Genomic DNA, 22,354 nt, shown 5'->3' with positions numbered 1-22,354 from the left:
AAAGTGATTCTATGACTTCTATAGCCAAAGGAAATTGCCATGATGAACAGCATTACGTCATGTGTAACATGTGCCAACATGCTGCCTGCTTCTGGGATAGGGTAATATGTCTGGAGTCCAACTGTATATCATGGTTGTATTTCACCAGTGTATATCATGGACGTGCTCTTTTAAAGATCTTTAACCTGGTTTTGTCATCTAAGTGTCTATATCTGAGATTATTTACATTTCTTAGTTACACAGCTAAAATAGACAACAGATCCAGTTGTCTCGCAGTTACATACATTAACTATTTTTTTTAGTTCCCTGAAGTCATAATTAATTGAATTTGTCTGACCTAATGTTAGTCCAGTTTAAGATCATCATTCAACCAGCCCCAACAGGCAACAGAGAGGAAGTATCTACAGAAGAGCAATTATTTCATCTAACATAGCCCTTTATTTCAAGAATTAAAACTTTTTTCCACATTTCATTTACTTTAGGAAAACTACATTAAACTTCACATCATCTTTTAAGCAACTAAAGCCAGGTGAAATGAATCTGACTTAGTTATCAATAAATTTTCCAGGATTATTGGAAATGTGATCAGTCTGTCTATTAATTTATTTCTGTCTGTAAAGACATGAATGCTCCTTTCTTCTTATAACCATTTTCTAGTTCCCTGTTTCATGTGTGTATGCACCTGAAATGTCAGTCTATCCATGGGAAAAAATATAATACACTTGTTTGTAATTCATTCAACTAATTATTTTTATTTCTTTAATAAAGGCAGCTATTCAGAGAAAAATTAAAAAAGAAAGAAGATAAGTAGGAAGAATAGTTCTCTCAGGCAGAATTCAATTCACATAGATTTTCTGAATGGTAAATATGCAACAAAAGTCATGATTAAATCAAAAGTACTTTGCAGACAGAAAAATATAGTAAATTGATTAAAGAATGTATTTACAAGGAATAGTTTAATTATGTTGTGGGTATTACAAAATAGTGTCACCTGCATTCACCCTGTGTTTTTTTACATCCTTGGTGTTTTCTTTGCCAATATTTTAATGAGATACATAAAAAAAGTTCACACATCCCAATGTCAATGAAAATACATATCGACAGAAATATCTTGGTCTTTGGCCTATAGAGTTGATTTTGCCATTCTTATTTAATGAGTATTATCTCACTCGTCAAATGATAGAATGGTGTTATTTGTTGTGCACAAATGATGAAAGAATTGACCTTAATTTAGTGTGTTTTGAAGCAAGTATTTGTTTTGGCTCCCTCCATACAAAAAAGTAGGTCTTTCATAACAGTGCTAGATCATGCATGCAGTGTTTCAGTACCAAGCAAGTAAAGAGGAAAATGTGGTTATTCAACATTTCCCCAAGACTGGACATTTCAAGAAAGAGAATGAACAGTTACTGCTTCAAATTATCTGCAGTCTTGTGGTTTATGTTGTCAGGAATTTGTCTGGAAATTGAAGTTTAAAAAAGTTCTTCACTCACTGTATAGGTACATTTCAGCAGTGGTCAAGAACATCTTGGATTTACAATAACTACTGACATAGAAATTTGCTTTTCAGTCTGTTCATATAATGTATTTTGAAAGTTTATTCATATTTTATAGAAAGATGAATATGACGGTAAAATATTTATTCCTTTGTTTCAGTCTCCCACCATATGTTCAGTCATGTTTCTGATCTGAACTTTATAAAAGTATCCTAGACTTGGGTATGTTGGCATAAATCAACTCCATCAGAATCACTATATTTCATCTGTAGAATTTGTCCACACAATGTCTCGGAATATGTTTTAGTATTGATGTGTCAAATGTTCTGTCAGAGAGAAAAAATGCTTCCTGCAGAATGTACCTTTACTATGACATACAAGACAAACACTTCCTCTTACTGTCATTTACCTTTAAGTATTACCTCTACTTTACTTTTTGTTTTTTGAGGTGGCTATCACAGATCAACAAAGAATATTTTGCTACTTCACTGTGAGTTGTGGTTGGTTTAATGAAAATATGGCCGGTACCCATTTAAACTCTACCCTCCAGAAATGCTAAAATGCGTTGAGGTCTTCAATCATTTTCATATTGATCTGTGTAAATCCAGCCAGACTGCTGATCTTACCAACATTGCTGATATTGCACCTGAAAATAGAGACTGTCCTTCCTTTCTTTTTCAAGTTATTTGTTGTCTCTCACATCACAGACAGAATACATAAAGAAAACTTCTTATGTCTTTATCTCTAAATGCAATTATATATTAGATTTTTGTGTAGTAATCACGAGTCACTTTTTCTGTTGAAAAGCTCTGTGACTACAAGTTAGAGTATACATCTAGTCATCAAGTAAGCATATACTAATGTAATTGCAAGTTAATATCTTGACTCATTAGCCTTTCTAAGAACATGAGTCATTCTGAAAAATCCCATCAACTTAATTAATTCCTCTAATTCTAAAAACACTGGGTCAGGTCTGAAAATCCTATCAATAGCATAAGGAGCAAGGATGGATTTATTGTGGTTATGAAGGAAGCCAAACTCCTACCTGCTGTCTGTATCACTGCATATAAATAAACTACACACTTTAAAATACAGATAACATTCCTATCCTTAGGGAATAACAGTCCATAAAATTTCAGCCTATTTAAATAGTTTTGGAGGAGTCTTAGTGCTGAAAAAGTTTATTTATAGCTCTTACTGGCAAATACCAGTCTTCCTGGTTCTCTCACCTTGAATTGCTTTAGGATGTCAAAAATATCTCTGATTCATCACTCACTGGCATAACAAAAACTGGAGGAGGAAGACTCATTCCACTGAGCTCATCAAGTGCAAGGACTGTGTCAGTTTGATAGATGTGTCTGTGCTCCCTCTCGTGTTGACAGAAACAGTTCAGTTATATTCCACCTGGTGAATCTACTGAGTGAATGGCATTTCAGCCAGCATTTTTCAGAAACAGAAGAACCTAGAGTAAAGAGCAGAAATAAAACGTTAATGTGTTGACCAACTGTTAAAAATTTGCTGGATGCTCTCAGCATTACAGTTTTCTTACTGGACCATTTGAATAGGCTGAGTGGAGAGCCTGGGAACTGATGAACCACAGGTGTCTTTGTTCTGAATTTTCAATCAGCCAGGCAAACTATGTTGCAATAATTAGGCCATCTGATGCTGACCGAGATGAAGATATTCCCGACTTTTCAGTCTCCTAGCAATTCTGGGAAACTTGCATGGTCTAAAAGCTAATGGTGATCCTGATTTGTGGTGATCTTACTGCCTTTGCTAACACTCCACTCAACAGCAACCCTGGCACTGGTCAGATTTTTGCTAATTTACCTGTGTGCGTGTTTATTTTTAATATGTACGCCTCATTTAAATATCTTCCCAGGCTTAAAAAAAGGAAAATCATATGTAGTGAAGACAAAAACTCTCATTATTAAAAATGTTGAAATAGCACTCTCAGTTTCTCTTTTACAGCAAATATAATAATACAATAGTTCTAACATAACTTGGAAGAATGCCACCTACCTTATGAGTCACAGGCCTTCACTGTAAAATTTTAGAATATAAAGAGTCCATTCTAGCTAAAGAGACATGCTATTCAAATCATTTGAATTTTACATTTTATAATTTAATAAAAATATTCATGATACCGGGATATTTTAAACTTCCCCATCCTGAAGCTGGTTCAATAATGTTATAAGGAAAACTACCTGATGTATGTACAGACACTGAAAGATAATGACACCCTGTTAAAGTTGATAAGTAGGTCAGAGAAGAGAAAATGCACTGCTGTGTGAGGGTTCTGTGGTATTTAATGGTGTCCTGCCCCTCAGTCCAATCCTTAAGCACTTGTTTTGATTTAGATTAATAACCACTCTCCTCAGGATGCAAGACACATTGCTCCTGTGAGGGTCCTCTAAGAGCCACCTGCAGCCTGATGGCAGGTTCAACAGTAAGTAAAAACACATGCAATGTCCTCAGCATCAAACTCTGAAGATTGACAATGAGTTCTTAAAAGCACTCAGTATCTTTTAGACTTAGATTCATCTGCTAAGACACAGGTGATCAGTTTTCTAAATTGGTTGGTTACCTTTAGTTGTACTGGAATTTCCCCAGGCCACATGGCCAATTCCCCTCAGGAGAGTATTTTGAATGAGTGGGTCTTTACTTGGAATGCCAGAGCTCTCTTTCATCTTTAGAAAATTGTGCAATCTCAGAACTTTAAGATGCCTTCAGGAAATAAAACTGAAGTCTCCCCATTCCTCTTATCCCTACTTATTCATGTATCTTTTTCCTTTGTCTTTCAAAAATCTTACATATTCTTATATATTCAAGTGTCAAAATTTACTTTTGTAAGAAGACCTTTGGTGCAAAACTCACTCACTCTAGTGCCCTAATGCGAGGACAAATAGCATTAGAATCATTCCTCAAATTGAAACTAAAAGCCTTCCTTTGGACTATTATGTGATGGCACAGCTTATTATCCTTTAGAACCATGGACCATGGCCACAGTGTCAAAAAAGAACACTTTATCACAAATCTTAAGCCAGTGTGGGAAGAAGCGTGTTTGCTGCTTTCCACCATGCAGCTTCCTACACCAAGAATGACACGAGATGAACAGGGTGTGCCAGAATATAATGCTATTACTGACAAAACAGAGCAACATCTAGACCAGTGGGATGTGATTTCCACACATAGCGAAATATGATAGTAAAGAGGAGAAAAAAGCTATTTGGATTACCCCCATGGACTTCAGAGAGCAGCCTAGTTCCCCACTCCCCACCTTCAGTTCTCTGATGAAGGAAGCAGACTCAGGAAGCCGTGTCAGAAGCTTGCCTTAACCAGAATGCTCTTCAACTCTCACCCATAGTGTGGACTTTGGCTTCTGACCTAGTTCACTTCAAGCATCCCATATCCTCAGGCTTCATAATAGAAGAATGTATACTGAGAATATCTTCAAAGGCAGAGAATAAAAAATCAAGACTCACTGGGACTCTTGTCTATTTTGCACCCAAGTATCATTACCACACTTCTTCATTATTTCCATGACAGGCAGTTAATAAAAAAGAAAATTACGATAAAAGTATAAGGAGATATATATGATGTTGAAGAGTGCTATTTTAGGTAAAAATCTACTACAAAATACCAGTCAGTTGAACACCGACTGAAATAAGAGAGACTTAGAATTATGAGAGCCCTGTGTAGAAACTTTAAGTCTAGGGAAGCCTGCAACTGAAAGCTGAAAGACAGACAACAGGTTCATGGTGTGTGAGCAATCTTTTGTGGACAAAATCTGCATTACCTGGAAAAAAAGAGTATTTTTACTACCTACGGTGCTTCATCTGAGGAGAATGTAAATAAACCTAATGAGCAGACTAGAGAAGAGATGGACAATGTGGGTTTTCTAGTATAAATAAGATGTATCTTATTTATATGGCCATAAGCAGTATTGGAGACAGGCTGTTGGAATATTAGTATCATCTGCAAAGTATTTCCTGAGTTCTGGGCAATGACAACTTTGAATACAGGCAGCTTTCTTGCTCCTCCAGGTAAAAGTGCCAACTAGGTAGCTTCCAGAGCTTGTTTCACCTCCGCCATGCCCCGAGGATCTTTCCTTCATGTGTTTTCAGATCATAAGTTTTCAATCACAGCTTTTCAAGTTTTTAAGTCCTTGTCATCTTAAAGCATGTTATTTAGTAGCATTGGAAATGCACAATTTATTGTAAGTCTTCTCAGAAGGGCAGGGGGACATGTAACTGGATTATTGACCAGTCACTGAAAGGATTATAAAGAAAGTGTTAACAGTTTTTCTGTAGGTTGTTTGAGATATTTTGGGGCTACTTTGAATAGCACCAAGTGCTGAATAACAAGATCAGACCATTTCAGAAGGTCTTTTGCAAGGGCAATAACATGTGTAATGGCTGTCTATCTCACCAAAGCTATCTCTTGTCATAGCGTAGACGTGCTTTGCATGTTGCTTGGAAAACACAATGTGACTGGAATGGTCATGGGCACCTAAATTGTTGAAAAGCCAAAAGAGAAGCAATAAGTCACTGTCCTTCTTCCTACTCTTGTCACACTTCCCTCTTATCACTGAGTTATAGATGGGTTCAAGTGTAACACTGGCCGGTCTTGGTCATTTACCAGGAAGTGCAGGAGGCGCTGGATCTTCCAAGCTTTAAAAACTCTTTAGTGAGCACTACTTGCTGTTTAGCCAGCTAAAATTGGAAACATTGATCAGGGCATCACAGTGAAAAGAGGTTTTCTAGTCCCCATGAAGCAAAGATAGTGAAGAGCCAGCATCCCTTCTTGAGTCCCTCTGATAATTACACTTTTGGCAGAAAGTAGATTCCGTGATGAAGCTGGAAAATGATGAAAAGAAATTAAAAGGAAGACAAGAAAGGAAGGAAAAATTCTAAAGAAAATGTGGATCAGGTCTCAAAAGAACAGAAATAGTCTTCCCATCCTGCACTTCCATTTTGCAGTTTGACTACTTTAATTTATTACTGCATTGGAGAAAACAAAGAATTAACTTTATCCTGCTCTCTGAGCATTATTCTTAGTGATTTATTGGGCTGTCTATGGTTCTTCTGTGCGATCAAAAGAGAAGTGAGCTTGCTCTCAACGTATCCTCTGGGCTACAGGCTCAGGTCTAACTGTCCCGGCAGAAATTGTCTTTATCAAAGTCAGTGTGCATAAAATAACAGGCAATACAATCACTGGGTTGTAAGCTTTGCCCTCAAGCTCTTTAGAAAGGACAATCAAAACAAACCCATAAATGCCTCCTATCATCTGTAAATCTTCACTTGCATAGTTGTGCTCCTCTCATCCATGTGTTATGTTCTGCCTTGTACTTCTTTCACATAAATAATAAGAAATAAAATGTGTAATGTTGTTCTTACTGAGTGTGGCAGTGGGCATTCAGCATATAAAAAATATTTAGAAATTATTTTTTAAAAGGGAAATTAAGTTAGCAGAAAGGGCACCCTACCAAAGTGTATCACTTAGATGTTGCAATTAACCTCATACTGACAGAATGAGTAGGAAGGAAGACAGAAACCTTTCTCATACTGGTTTAGCAATTCCACTGACAGGGGTGTCAATTCCCTTCTTGATATGGCAGGAGTTGAGTTGTACTGAGGGTTTAGTTTGACCGTTTGCTAAGCTATGACATGAAATAAGAATCACCAGAATGAATGACAATTGTTTCAGCAGCTATGTGGCACTTACAGAAAGAAGCGGGAGAAGACTTGCAGTATAAACAATTGGCTTGGAAATTTATGGGAGCTGGTTACTGTAACACTGTCCACAACTTTATTTACTTAATCTGTTTTGTGGCAGTTGAAACACACTTAGAAAATAATACTTTTCCTTGCTTCACAATATGGGGCATCTAGTTTATGGAGATTAATATTATGGTGTCAGAATGATACAACTTGGATTTTACAAGGATACTTCATCAGAAAACTTCTTCTGTACCTCAAATACCAGTTCCAGTGAGATAAACCAGGTAATATGGGTTTGTAATGTTTCTGCCCAGAACTGCCATTGCTGTATATTTAATTTTCCTGCAATAGAAATCGACACTTAAAAAAGGTGTTAGAGAGTAACTTGGATCTAGGAAGTAGTTGAACAGCTGTAAAGACTGAACTTTCAGAATCCTTTTTAATTTAATCTAAAGCAGAAGAGAAAACTTATGGAGCACTTATAAATTTTGTAATGCTGTGAGAAAGCAGCATGAAATTAATATGTATTATGACCAGTAAAAATATGTCCTCTTGCATAACATCAGTTACAGATTTTTTCATTCCTGCATTTAGCCTTGTTATGTGCCATATACTTAGTATGGTTTATACCTTTTTTCTGATCAAGAATTCTGAAAATAACTTGAACAATTAATTATTGCTGAAAACCAATTTTGCTGGAAAAGGCATGTCATACAAATTGCACCAGGAAATTGGATTCCTAATAACAAATAAATAGTTTCATCAAAATACCTCTATGGGGAGTTTTTGTTTAGTCTTAAATAGGTAAGTCTGATTTATAGAGACAAGCTAAATAACCTGGATGCTTCAAACAGAGAGAAGATGCAAACACAGTGACTAGACGTTCCAGAGGTAATGAAGTGGAGAACCATCACAAAGGTCAGGCTAAAAGCACTCATCAGATGGTTTATAACAGAAATTGCGGAAAATCACTAGTAAATGTCATTGGTGTCAGAACTAGCTTTCAATAACATTCCACTAAGATCATATTAGAAAGTATTACTAGGTATTGTAAAGTACTTTCATGGAGCTATACAATTAGTAATTATCAGGCACACTGCTTTTGACAGCAGTTATTTTTCAGGACCTCGACGAACAGTTCCTGTTAGAAAGAATATCCGGCTACTTCTTGGAAAGAGTCCTCAGTACTTCCAGAGAATGTGCCTGAAACCCTGTTTCTCTGAGCACAGCAGAAAGAGCAGCAGGCAGCACTGTCATCAGACTACCCACAGAGCTTTCCTCTCGGCTCCTGCTAACACCATGCAGCTCTCTGCTGTCCCCCGGGATCACACACGTCATGAATTCTTTGAGATTCTTCCTCAGACACTGACAGATACCACCTATCCATGTGGTCCCAGTCTTCCCCTCTTTACTCTTCTTGAAAGTTTCTTGCTATATTCTGATACTGCGAAGGAAGAAATGTTGTAGTGTGTTGAACAGATGTAGGATATGCTTTGCTTAAAGTTATATTTTAAGGTTCATTTGCCTTATAAAAGAGTTTAATTCCTTCTTCCATTATTTTTAGTATGATCTGTCCATTCTTACATCAGAGACATGGTTGCAGGCCAGGCATTACTATATTACTTTATAACACCATATTAAAATCAAATAGATGAGTATTTGTCAGAAGATGTAGGTATGTTTCCTGTTTCTATGTTCCCAACATGCACTGGCAGAGGTGACAAGAGGGCTGTGACTCTTCTGGTTTGACCAACACTGGAGAGAAGAATACAGCGTGCAGAACCAGCTTGGCAGGCACAGAGAATCTCATCTATAGTGATGGGTTTAGTTACTGGTCCCAAGAAGTTCAGGGATAAAACTACAACTTTAGGCAAACAAAGGCAGTCTGTCTGGGATTGCAAGAGATAGATGAGGAGATTTGTTCTCTAGATCATTTTGTACTCGATATATAGGCAAATATCACAAGCAAGGAGACACACAGACACTGTGCCTGCCCCTTTGCATAGCAGCTACTGTGGGTGCTGAAAGGGAGTCGAATTTCAACTTGAGGCTTCAAAAATATGTGCCTGTATTGCTCTGGTTCTTGTCTTCTGTTTTCAAGGGCCAACTTCTGTATAGCAGATTTACAAAGAAAACAGAAAATGTAAATCCTTCAGTACCTAAACTGAAGGCAATTTGTCTTACCAGTAGAAGTTATCAAACGCACCCTCCTGTCTACCTTGACAGTGTAGGGAACTTAGGTATTTCTTTTAGGAGAACTGACTCACAACCTAAAATTTAGATGCTGCATGCTTACATTAGGTAAGATGGAGCACATCTCATAAAACAAAATTAGGAATTTCCTGATTTTTAAGGAATATCTATTTGGGCTCACATACGTGGGCATTCCTGAAGAAAAACCTTACTACAGTGTGAAAAAACCTTTTGCATAACCACTGAACTGTGTTGTTTGATAGTGACTTCCCAGTGAACTGGGAAGCTAAAAATACTATAATTCGATTTCCAACTGTGCAGATTACTGTGGGCTGAAACTTGCAGACTAAAAGTCTGATGTGATTGCAGTGTGAAAAAAATCAAAGTGAGGGTCATCTTGAAGAGGAGGTTAAATAAAGCTATGCCCTTATGGACAATTTTCCCTGCCCTTGGATTCCAAAAAGTGTATTAAAACATTTTGTGTCTACATGTGGCAATTTTAACCTTCAATCCCATTCCTGAAGTCTGGATCTCCAAGAACATTACGCCAACCTGGCCACTACAAGGAGTGCTTTATTGATGTAAAACGTAGCAAATATCCAGTGCCCAAGGCAAACTGTCCCCAGTTGTCAGAGTTTGTTCTGCTGAAAGTCAGGTGACCAAACAGCCACTGCCACTGACTCTCTTGGGGGTGGTGTGTTAGCTGTTTGCAAGGCACACTTCTCAGCAGTAAAGAGGATTACAGACAGTCCATTTTTCTGCCTGTAAAACTAGGTACTGCAGCAAGCAGACTTTCTTTAGTTACTTGTTTTTTCAAAGTATTTTCTAGATAGATGTATGCAAATTTAGTCTTCCAAAACCCTAAGGAACATTATTAACAATTCTTAACAATTTACTGTTAAGAAAGATGAACTAATGGAAGTGTCAGAGTAGAACATTATCTGTCTTTTAGATGGCTTGGACACAAATTTGGAATGGTTTGTCACAGAACTTGCCTTCAGTGTTTTTGAAAGTGACATGGGCACATACACAAAGCGTCTCTTTTCTGTAGGTATCGAGTAACACGCGGAGAGGAAATAGAGGTAAACAAAATGTTTCCTAAATTTCTTACATTAAATCAACCAATCTCTGGAGGTACTTAGGTTAAAAAATTTAGTTGTGTGATCAAGTTATTCTAGATTTTCCAAAGTTTTCTAAACAAATTCTGAGGCATCTGGTATGAACTGTTTTCAGAGGAGATGCTGAACTGGACTGTACTTTGCTCTGACCTAATCTGATCTGACACAGTGATTTTCTTATTCAACTGAAAGGGTAAAGAAACTCAAAGAAGGAAACAATAATTTTCTGCAATCAGTTTTGCAATAGTAAGTAAGAACATTATGTAAGTAAATACAAAAAATGTTTTAGAAGTCAGCTTAAAGAAAGAAAAACACCATGAGGACTCTCAAAAAAACCTGCAAAAAAGCTTTATTTCAAATTTCTTGAACCATGTTCCATTCCAAAAACTTAATTAGATCATCCATAAGGTATGATTAGGAAAATCTTGGATGGGAGTTGTCAGGTTTTTTTTGAGACAAAATAAACAGGTGATCATATAATTTGACAGTAAACAGAGCAAAATGTTGATTAAAAATGATTACTCTTTATCCAGGTTTGTAATTTTGATGATAGCATATGTTTGAGGCTTATCACATAAAATTAGATAGTTATGACTTCACGTTTCTGTATGAAAAGCCTGAAAAAAAGCTACATTAAGTGTACTTGTAATGTAATAATGCAACTTAAAATTCAACTGCAGTTGAAGATATTGAATTGCAAATTATCTAAATTATTAGTGACTAAAGCTTGAAAACATTTAATCAAGTAGAAATTGAGTCTCAAATTTTTATTTATGTTCCACATTCCAACAAAACAAAAACCTTTTGGGGAAAAAATTATTAAAAATCAAAATGTATTTTTGGATTTCATTTAAACCTTGGTGAAAGTGACTGATAACAGACCTTTTTTATCTTTGAACTGTTTCTAATTAAAAAAAGAATAATTTGTTTCCTGAAATATTGCCTGAAAAGTAGGAAAGTATGCTGTCTTATCATTTCTGGAAAAATGGAATTATTCTTGATTTGAGTGGTTGTGGGGAATTGATTAGAAAATACAAGGCTTTGCAGACAACTGCATTCAACTCAGTAATATAGCAATAATCATAAAGCTATTTCCTTTGGATGCTGGAGATCAGATTTCATAAGTGATACATGGTAGAATGAGCATTTTTAGGTCAGCATGTACTGACATTTCCTTTTGCAGAAGCAAAGTAGAATGTAAAATGTAAAATACTTGAAGACAGAGAGATTTCAGACTGCCAGCCTTGGTGTCTGGCAGACATGGGCAGATAGCAACCAAGTTCTCCAGGGTCTGAGCTCTGCTTAAATCTCTGAAAGGACACAATGTATGTGAAGTGGTTCACACTGCATTTAAAACATGTAGAATATTTCCAAGGCGTCAGATATATAGTGTAACTGATCCTAACTAGTTTTGTGTGAAAATGTAATGGTTCAGTACCTGCCAAGGGAGCAAGAAACCTCAATTCTGGGACTTTCCCAACACAGTTGATGTTGAATTACTGAGATACTTCTGCTTCTAAGGAGACCTGTGTTTGAAATGATGCTGCTTGCTATTGAATTTCATTAAAAATGGGCAGTTGGTACTGTTCTATTTTTACTTGGATCTAGCTTTTTATTACATTAAAACAACAGTTTTCAGTTAGAATTAGTCCCATCCTTATTTAATACATAATTTGTATGCTGTTGTGAGGCCAAATATCCACAGCATGTACTGATTGGTTTAACCTGAGACATAAAATTTCCATATCTAGACCCCCAGTTGTATGTTTTCCAGTAAAGGAATATCCTCTTCAAATTAATTTTTGATGATGTGTGCACATGACCAGCTAAATGCCTCAAGAACAGGGAATGGGAAAGAAGGATGAAATCTGGATCATTATGTTACACTAGGGGTTTTAATGCACACTTCACAAATATTGCAATAAGCAGAATCCCATTACAGTCTTAATAAAATACATATACAATAAATAAATAAAAGCAAATAATAAAATAGGAAGATGATGAATTATTCTTCACTGACTTTCAGCTTGCTTTAAGCCGGTACGTTGTGCTCCTGTGAGAAGGTTTTCTGTTGTATTCAGTATTTCATGTGAGGGTACAGAAGAAAGTTCTGCAGCCAGGTCCTGGGGAAATACTATGAAAGACTTTAAAAAATTATTACATTTCAAAACCTTAGATCAGATTTTAGCATTCACTGTTGATTATTCATGACACAATGTTAGTTTCAACACTGTCTAACCATTTTTTAGTACTTTTCTTCATGGTAGTTAACATGCAAGGATAACTTGTGTATTTGAAAGTCTAAAAGTATTCATTAAAAATATTGATCATACCAACAGATTCAGAAGCATTCAACTATTGCTGTTAAGGCCCAAATTCTTGCATATTTATTAGTATATCTGTGTTAAATTTCCTGCAATTCATTCCATTGCTTTCAGTTATCGTGATAAACAGTACAGGTACGATAAATTGTGCTGGGTAAAGACATGAACACATTATATTCTCCTGTTCTTTCCAAGGGATGCTTACCTTCTCTTAATAAGCATCTTGCATTTTTTGAGGAAAATCAGAAAAAACATTGCCAGGTGACGTATCTTAAATGAATTATAGTTGCTCTGATCCGTATTGCAATTTGTATTGCACTGCACAGTTGCAGGCTAATAATTCACCTGAGACAGAATGTCACAGAATGTAGCAAATGCTTATGACTGAACAGGGAAACAAATACATTAAAATGTTCACTGGGAAGATAACCTAGATAAAACAGTGGGTTGTTATTTTCCATGCTGATTATGGCCATGGATTTCTCAGTCACAGCATCCCTACATGATTTAGAGCTATAAAGAATGTTATAATGTCATTCCCAGTAAGTAGCAAGTAGTCTCCTGAATCTGATAGTGGCAAAAATGCATACCGTGAAGTCTAGTTTCATATTCCTCAATTGTAAAATTTCCTGTCTTTTTTTTCCTATGGATACAGGGGAAGAGGTTTTTTTAAACATTCCTATACTTTTATTTCGGAAGAGGTTTTTTTAAACATTCCTATACTTTTATTTCAGCTGCCACTAATTTCTCACTATTTTTTTTGTGTGAACTATTAACATAAAATGTTAACACAAGAAATGTACCACACATAGGGCACACACTAAGTGTTCACAGTAATAAGGTTTGGATGTCAGTGATGTTAAAATAAATAAAAAGAAATGGTCTGAAAAAAATTCTTTGTATGCTAGGGCATCCACAGGATTTATTCTGAGAGCTCTGTACAGGGTAATTAGGTAGAAGTGTATTATCTGTATATTTAAATTTGATATTGGGTAAATATTGAAAATATATTACACTTCAATGTATATTTACATTTTATAACAACGAGGGAATTTTCATTAAGACTTTCTCTGTGATGTACAATTGAATCAAGAGTTGTGATTTTGAAGCCTTTGCTCTTGGGCATACAATTATGTTTAGTGATTTTCCTCTTCAACATCTAAAGTTGAGCCTCTTGACAAGTTCTTACGTGTTTTCTTAGGATGTATGTTGCAAAGTGCCAAGGAAAAGTTAGAGGTGCTGAGCAGTTTCTCCCCCAGCTGACATTAACAGGCATTGCAGAAGTTCAGCACAGTTACTTTTTCTTGATGTCATGTACATTTTTTCCTGGCAGTATTGCACATGTTCCTGTTATCACTCAAACCATCTAGTTATGAAACAGGAACTTTCTTAAAAATTATTTCCAATGAAACCGCAAAATGCTCCAGTCATAGGACTGTGATGCTGGTTCCAACTGAATTTGCTTTAAATTTTGTGTATTACATTGACTTTAACAAAACGGGTTGTTCATTGTTGTATTTCTACGTGACAAACCTTTTCAAATTAATAAGAACCTTATTCCCATGTTTATAACATATTAATCTTTCTTCTGCTTGGATGTGGGCACTGTCAGTCCAAAATAAAACTGCAGGATGACTCTATACTTTCATTTAGATCTTAGATTGAATTTTAACCATTTGACTTGTAAGATTTCACTGAAAAAAGGTGTGAAAAAAGTGTCTGCCTTCTGGTAATATGGAAGTGCAGCAAAACTAATTTTCACTTTTGGTGAAGCCTACACCTCTATGCTGACTTCTTAATACCAAACATGGGTAGAACGAAGAATTCCACTGAAGATCCACCTACCTATGTAATACTATGCATATGCCTATAAATTTTGACTGTAAGGGACCTTCCTCTGGGAACTCATTGCTGCCAAACCAAAAGGGCATGCTAATAACTAAGAAGTATTAAATCTTAAAAAGTCCACCAGGCTTTAAAGATGATACAGGTAATTTGATGAGAAAGAGCAATCATCCCAGAGTAGTGCTTATACTATAGTAGTTCTCTTAGTCTTTAGAAGACTAAAGGATTTTCTGTTTGCTTGGTTTGATTTTTTTTTTCCTTTTCATAAATATTTCCTAAGAGGCCAGTAAGGACAGAGTAGAGAGACAGAGATCTACAAGAAACTGGCAATTAAAGACACAGGGAAGAGATATGAAATCTTTTTACTTGCTCATGTGCTACCTTTCTGCTCCCTTCCCATTCCAAACCAGCACATGTCAGGAAGAAACCTGTCTGGAATAGCCTTCAAAGATACCCAGTCCAGCAGGGTTAGTTTTGGTACCGCCCACTCTATGAGGGTTCAACTTTGAGAGGCAATTCCTCTTTCTGAGCACATCTTATCAGAGCCCAGAGAAGACTTTTAACAACTCCTGTATTGTACAGGAGCACCGAGGTTGCCTTAGCCCAGGCGTGTGAGCTTGTACACTATTCATGTGCAGTCAGACTGGATTACAAATGCAAAATAAATATGACACAGCTCTATGTTGGAGAGTTGGGCTGCACATTATGGTAGGCACAAGGTAAAAAAAGGGTAAGCAGGAGATAAAAAGGACTTTTGGATGATATATTTACTACTAGAACAAATGAAAGCAGTGTGGTGAAAATCATTCATATTCATCATACGTGTTCAACATTAGAATCTATTTGCATGGGAAAGACAGGTGCTATTTACCTACCCAAATGCAATGACAGGGCCATTTAGAGGTGCTGACCAGTCACCTCAGTGAATAGGAGGTTTCATTATTTCTTGTTTACTAGATAATGTACTGAACAGAACCCCATGAAATTAACCTTTAAGATGACACAGTAAAAGGAAATGAGTCATTCCAGGCAATGTTCATCACTGTGTGAGCACTAAGATTGCTAAATGAGTTCTGTCATAGTGTGGGTGAAGTGGAATCAATCCATATAATTCATACATTTACTGCTCAAACAGACAGTTTTGGAACTGCTAAGTAGAAATAAGCACTGACTTATGTCTAACTAAAGCAAAGTTATGTATTACATTTACTGATTATACTTTTCAGATGGGTCTGAAGTAACTGAATAGAAAGAACTGAGGGTTCCTGAGAAGTGTGTGAAAGAGAGGATAAAAGGAAGCAAAATTCTAGGAAAGGACTCTCATGACTGATGCTAATGGGGAAATAGAAACAGTTTTAGTCTTAGACAGTACTAAAGAAAAAAGATAAATCTTTCATCTTCTTTTTCACAGAAGTATCAGCCTATCACAGTGATAGTAAGAGCTCTGAAAGTCATACAGTAGAAGCTGACTGATTAGTTGAAAAGTAGGGGCTTTCTTCTGATTAAGTAGCTGTAGAGGACCTAAGAGAAGAAAATCACTTCCCACTGTTTCGGAAAGAGTGAAGACACAAAGAAAGAACTGGAAATATCTTCAAGCATGACAGTGACCCTTGTTGAGTATGATGCAGACAGACTGGTAGATATGATAAAACCAGCTTTAAACTGGACGAGCGGTTAGTTAAACACAGGCTGAAGCACACACTTCTCTGTCTGCATGAATACCCATAAGTGATGCACATGGATGGGCTGCAGTGCCATCTCAGAGGTTCTGTCTCTGAAAGGAGACTATCCAGGAGAGCACCTGACAGCAACTAGCAGATAAATGCTTCTCTGTTGCCTACAGTTTCCATAGATATGGAAAAATTTGGTGCCACCTAATGGACAAACCCCACCTCCTAAATCCTGAATGTGTTAGACTTTGTGCAGGAGTACTTTTGCAAGGCATCTATAAAGGATCTACCTATACTTGTTAACGCTTCACAATAAAAATTTCTCACTATGTATCCTTAATCACATATCTTGGGATGTAGTATGGATTGTTTAAAGGTGAACACTTCATAAGCCCCATGGGTAATACAAAGATTTCTGTCTTTGCTGGCTTTAAATTTGTGAACTGGGGTCTTTACACAGATTATGAGTCCTAGGAAGAAAATTCAGACCTGTTCAATAGCTTTGGTGAAATGAAAGAAGTCTTGAAAGATTAAATAGTGAATGATCAAACTCCTTTGTCCTTCTTGACCCATAATACACATTTGAGCTTGAGTCTACAGATGAAATGTCAGTTTAACACTTACATTTGGCAGTTTAAAAATGGATGTTTGATATCTCACTTGGGCATATTTTTGAAGGAGAATAGACCATTGCAATACCCAGTGGAGGTACTGTGAGGATGCAGTGCTGAGAATTCAGTAACAGTTCAGTGTTTAAATGTGATTTTGATGTACAATTAAAACACGCAAGTTTTTAGAACTAAGGACAGAATTTGTCCTAGGGCTAGTGTGTAGTTACTGAGTTGAGACTATGAAAGCATCAAAGTAGATAGGCTCATTGCTGTTGTTACAGGACAAGAGGTTGCCTGTTTAGGCTGCAATTTCCAATTGCTGTGCAACAGCAGGAACAGCGGGACAGGTACCTGCACCACCCCAATGTCATGCAGCACTCAGGCTAGGGACATATCCTTCCAGCACCTTCCCTACCCCCACCTAGCTACACTTTCATCAACCCCAACTCCTCATCTTGTAGCCCAAGAAGCCTTAAACTGTATCTCATAGGCTGCATTATTCCTTATGAGTTTTGCAGCAGAAAAGTTCCTCCATTCCTTCAGGTGGCTTGAAAATGAACCCTGAACTACCAGCTCTGCTGTCCTTTTGCAAGTCACCAGCTGTAAGCAGGGCCTTCTTTTGGATATTGTCATCCTTAGGGTAATAGTGACTTCTCCCATGGGGAAACTGCTTTACCTGGAGAGACGTGAATTATATTTCTATAACTATAGCTATCAATAAAAGAATGTGGTATCATAGCTTGTTTTTCTTGTCTTCCTGATGCTTACATGGTGAATTCAGTACATTAATTGTGATCATAAGAAACACATAAATACACAGGGACTGGCTGGTAAGAGATCATTTGTTTTAGTGTAGATAATGAGAAGAAATAGAAGCTGCTGCTAATCAGTATGCGTGTGAGTATTCATGGAAGTTGATTAGGTATTTAGCTGCCAGATAATCACCATCAGATCTTGCATGTACAGAATAGCTTCAGTAATTGTGCATTCAAATTTCTTTCCGATAACCCTACAGAGAATAAAAAAACCACGGGCCTAACCCTGAATCATTTATTTGTAAGGCTATTTGTTCATGCACGAATTCTTAATTTATTAAAATGGACCTATTTCTTTGACTAAGTACTGCAGATCAAATTTGTATACAGAGATGTTAATGAAAAAATTCATGTGGCAGTTACAAGTATGTTGGAGATGTGAAAACACCAGAAGAATTACATTCTAAGGTATTGAGAAGAGTATTCATTATTTTAAAATATTTAATTTAAAATTAAATTTAATTATTTTTTATTACTTTTAAAGACTATTTTAGTTGCATATAATGGACCGTTCTCACTGAGCTGTATCACAGTCATTACAGGGTTTTACTTCCCTTTCTCTGATTCGAGTTGCAGACTACAAGTGTGGTTTTACCCTGGTAGGCAGCTAAGCCCCACGCAGCTGCTCGTCCGCTCCCCTGCGCTGAGGTGGGAAGAGATCACTATTGCACTCAAAACCAGTACAGCAAGTTGAACTGTCCTCTTAAATATGACCATGCACAAGTTTTTATTCCGATTTGATTATATCTCTCTGATTTGACTCTTAAAATCTACTCACAAATCACATTTAATCACATCAGATGTTTTTGATTCTTAATTCTCAGCTCAGATTGTGTCAAGACAGTGGGTAGTACTTGAGCTCCTAGGACAGACTATTTAGAGATCTCTAATCTTAACATCCTATGAACGAACCTTATTACTCTTAACCCAGTAGTGCAATTGGGCTACCATTAATGTCACTCAGCAGAAGTTCCTGAAAATGGTGTTTGTACCTTCTTTTATCACTGCACTTGGAAGAACAAGTAAAACAGAAATCCTGACGTTTTTCAACTTTCTGTTAAAATACCAGTCAGTTCTAGCAGGTCACCATTAGACTCTCTCATTTGTCTAGCACATGTGGAACTTCTTAAAGTTGAATAATCTTATTCACTAAATTCCTTTATGAATGAGTTATAAGGATACAAAAGGTGGACAATTAATACTCAGCTTTTAATACTTCACAAGCACTATCTCCTACAGCTCTATTGTTAGCAAGATTTGTGATGCACAAACACACCTAGCTTTACTAATAGCACTTGTCACTTGCACATCTCAAAGTTAATGTACAATAACATTATCTTTCCACTGTGCCTTTTTAACACGTGAGGAAATTGAGGTACAAAGAGGCTTATTGATGTGCTTGTGCTGCTCACCAGGCTGGTTGTAGCAGAAGTAGAACTAACAACTCAGTCTCTGATGGTGCCCCATTAATCCCCTTCACTTGAAGTACCACTTTCTTTCAGTTTGTTCTTCTCGTTGATAAGGTACCAGTTTGATAAATTGAGAAAAAAAAAGTCCATTTCTGTTTCTACGACAGATTTATCACTTTAGATGACAAAGGAGGGAATCGATACACATATTTTTAGATGTCTGAAAAGTAAATATCTACCCTCAGCTTGTATTATAGGCTCTTTTACTAATCACGAGTGAAAGAAGGATACCCCAAGGGATGTGATTCATCTCGTTCCAAAGAGGTGTCAGCTGAGATGAGCCATTTGAAGAGGAGCCTGCCTCTCTTCATTCATTAACTACTTGAAATTTCCAGTCAACTACTGAGGCAAGAGACTTAACTTTTAACAGCCAAAAATTTGTACCTTGACTCTAAACCCAAACCAAGGTAAAACCAAAACAACAGTATGCTTTTGTGCTCAGGTTCTTCCCCACAGACATGTGTACTGCTTTCCACACTCTTTTCTTTATTGTTCTAAATCTGTTCAAAATTCCATGAAAAAGATACAGTGATTTTATGGATTTTCCCCTGTGGTTCAGATTCTTGTCAGTTGAAACCAGCCAATAGTCAAACAAATTTGTTCCACATCTTTCTACATCTATGGACATGCTATATGCCAGGAATTTGAGAGGACGCCCAGTTAATCTCTGCAAGAGAAGCATAGGCTGAAATAAAGTCATTCTAATAGTAAAAAGTCTGTTCTGACAACTCTATGAAGGGAAAACATTTTGACATCTTGTAAGATAACATGAGTTTCTCTTTGAAGAGGTCACTATTCCCCAGAGGAAAATCAGTACCTTTTGCTTAGAAGCTGTTGTATAATATATTTTTTCCTAAGTTAGTTAACTGGTATATCTAGTCAAATTTCTCAAGTAGTTTTTTTTTTATTTTATTAAATATTAGAGCATCTCTTTCCATCTCTGGAGATACCATGAGGAACTTGCAAACATATTATTTATACTGTAATTTTAAGTCTGTGTTCTGCCCTTGTACTTAATGACACCAAATGATACCAAATTAGAGCTATTCGTGATAAAAATGTGGAAAACTATGTGAAAATACAAAAATGTGAAAAATGTGAAAAACAAAACAGAAAACAAAAAAAACACCAATAAAACCAAACAAACCCCATCATCCACTTTCTGAAACAAACAAACAAATAGCAAACTCTGCATCACTAACATATTTTGGCATGGCTATGACCTTCCACCTGTCCATACATCTATGTTAGCATAAAAATAGAAGTTGGATTTCTTGTGAACTAAACTTTTTTTCCTGAAAAAATGAGAGATTAAAATGTTTCACTTTCAAATTAAATATTACCTAAAATTAAGCATTTTAGACTGAAAAATCCTTTTTGAAATTAAAAAATTATGTATTTTTAACAAGGATAAAGAAATGCTTCAATTTTTCCAGCTAAAGAAATGCTAACTTTTTTTTTTTAAATAACTTTTATGATAATGACCCTGCCTATCTGGAAACTCAGTATATGATTGAAAAATTTAGCTCAACTTTAATTAGAATGTGAACATGTTGGTTCTAAGGTAATATAAGGAATTTACCTTACCTTACAATATGAAGAGCATAATTTGCCAAAACTTTTCTTAAAAGGAGAATTTTAGGTGTACAATTGAAAAATAGATACGTACAGCAGATGAGAACCACATGGCACTGACTAGCAGTTTTTTAGTTTTCAGGTTACATGACCCTCAAAAACGAGGAAATAGTGAGTAAATTCTTCTTTATATTTGAATAATCGCATAGTGTCCGAACAGCAAAATTACTCCCAGGGTATAGAGGATGATTATTGACAGAGTGACTCCTATTAGAATACATCAAGTGAAGATCTCACTCTAGCCTATGTGACACAGTGGTATTTTAAGGTCTTCAGCTATTCTCATTAAGACTTGACTTTTTATTTAAACAGTGGTGTTTGCTTACTGTGAGTCACAAAACTTTCTGTTCTTATTTATAAATGACCTTAAGAATTATTGCCATCTAATGCATAACCATGGTCTTTGCTCACTCCTAACATGCTTTCAGTATGTAAATTATCCTAATAACGCCATTATTTTCTGAATTGGCTTCTATAGTCCCTTAGTGGTGACATTGCTGGAGACCAGCCAGGACTTCATCAAGCAAGGGTTAGACCCCCAGATCTGTGTGAGAAGAGCCTGTTCAGGAAGCCTCAAGAGACGCAGCGTGTTGGGGGTCCTCAATGAAGAGTAACTTTTCTCTGGGATTAGTTCTTTCTCTGTTGTACTTTCTAAATAAACCCATCCTCTCCAACCCATGCTCTCCAAAGCACCAGGATGTGTATATGCAAGTGACATGTCCGCAGATCAAGGGATGCCAGCTGCTGAGTCTTCTTCTCATCCTCTGGGTTCTTAAATTGGCAACTGTGTGATGGTCATAAAGGTGCCTTTTGCACACTTTCAGAAGCTGATAGTGGTTGTGATCTTTTGTTTCTCTACCCCATACCCCTGTGAGTCACTAGAAATTGTTGCTGGGTTTCTCTCTGTCCTTTTTTCCCTTATCTCAGGGTCTTATGGCCTCAGTCTTTTCTTTATCTTCCTCCCATTGTCTTTTTATATTTTCAGGCTGCACTTTGGTTTAGTCAATTCTTTGCTAAAGTATGGTTCTACCCTGTCTTTTCTTAGGCTGCTTTTCCTTACCTGAGCTATGTCCTGAGAAACCACATGGTAATGTGTTGGGATCTTGATGACATTCATTCTGTCTGCCGTGAATCTCCTTTTTCTCCCTGCACAATTCTTCTGGGAGTCCTACATACATAAATTATCACTCATATTTCATTCATAGAATATGAATAGAATAGAATATCCTAAGTTGGAAGGCGCACACAAGGGCCATCAAGTCCAACTCCTTGGCCTGCACAGAACAGTCCCAAGAATCACACTGTGTACCTGAGAGCATTGTCCTGCTCCTGACAGACTCAGTGCTGTGACTGCTTCTCTGGAGAGCCTGTTCCAACACCCAACCACCCTCAAGAGTGAAGAATCTCTTCCTAACATCCAGCCTAAACCTCCCCTGACACAGTTCCCTTGGGTCCTAT

General features: G+C 36.7%; 1 protein-coding gene across 10 annotated transcripts in view; it reads left to right on the top strand.

Moving 5' to 3' along the window:
- The window catches only part of PCLO (piccolo presynaptic cytomatrix protein), a 339,234-nt gene that overhangs the window by 218,533 nt on the left and 98,347 nt on the right, over window positions 1-22,354 (top strand). The window lies entirely within an intron of this gene.

Source organism: Corapipo altera, unplaced genomic scaffold, assembly GCF_003945725.1.
Source record: "Corapipo altera isolate COAL_440 unplaced genomic scaffold, ASM394572v1 1b, whole genome shotgun sequence".
Classification (NCBI taxonomy): Eukaryota; Metazoa; Chordata; class Aves; order Passeriformes; family Pipridae; genus Corapipo; species Corapipo altera.
The sequence above is the reverse complement of the archived record's forward strand: the minus strand, read 5'-3'. Positions and strand labels throughout refer to the sequence as shown.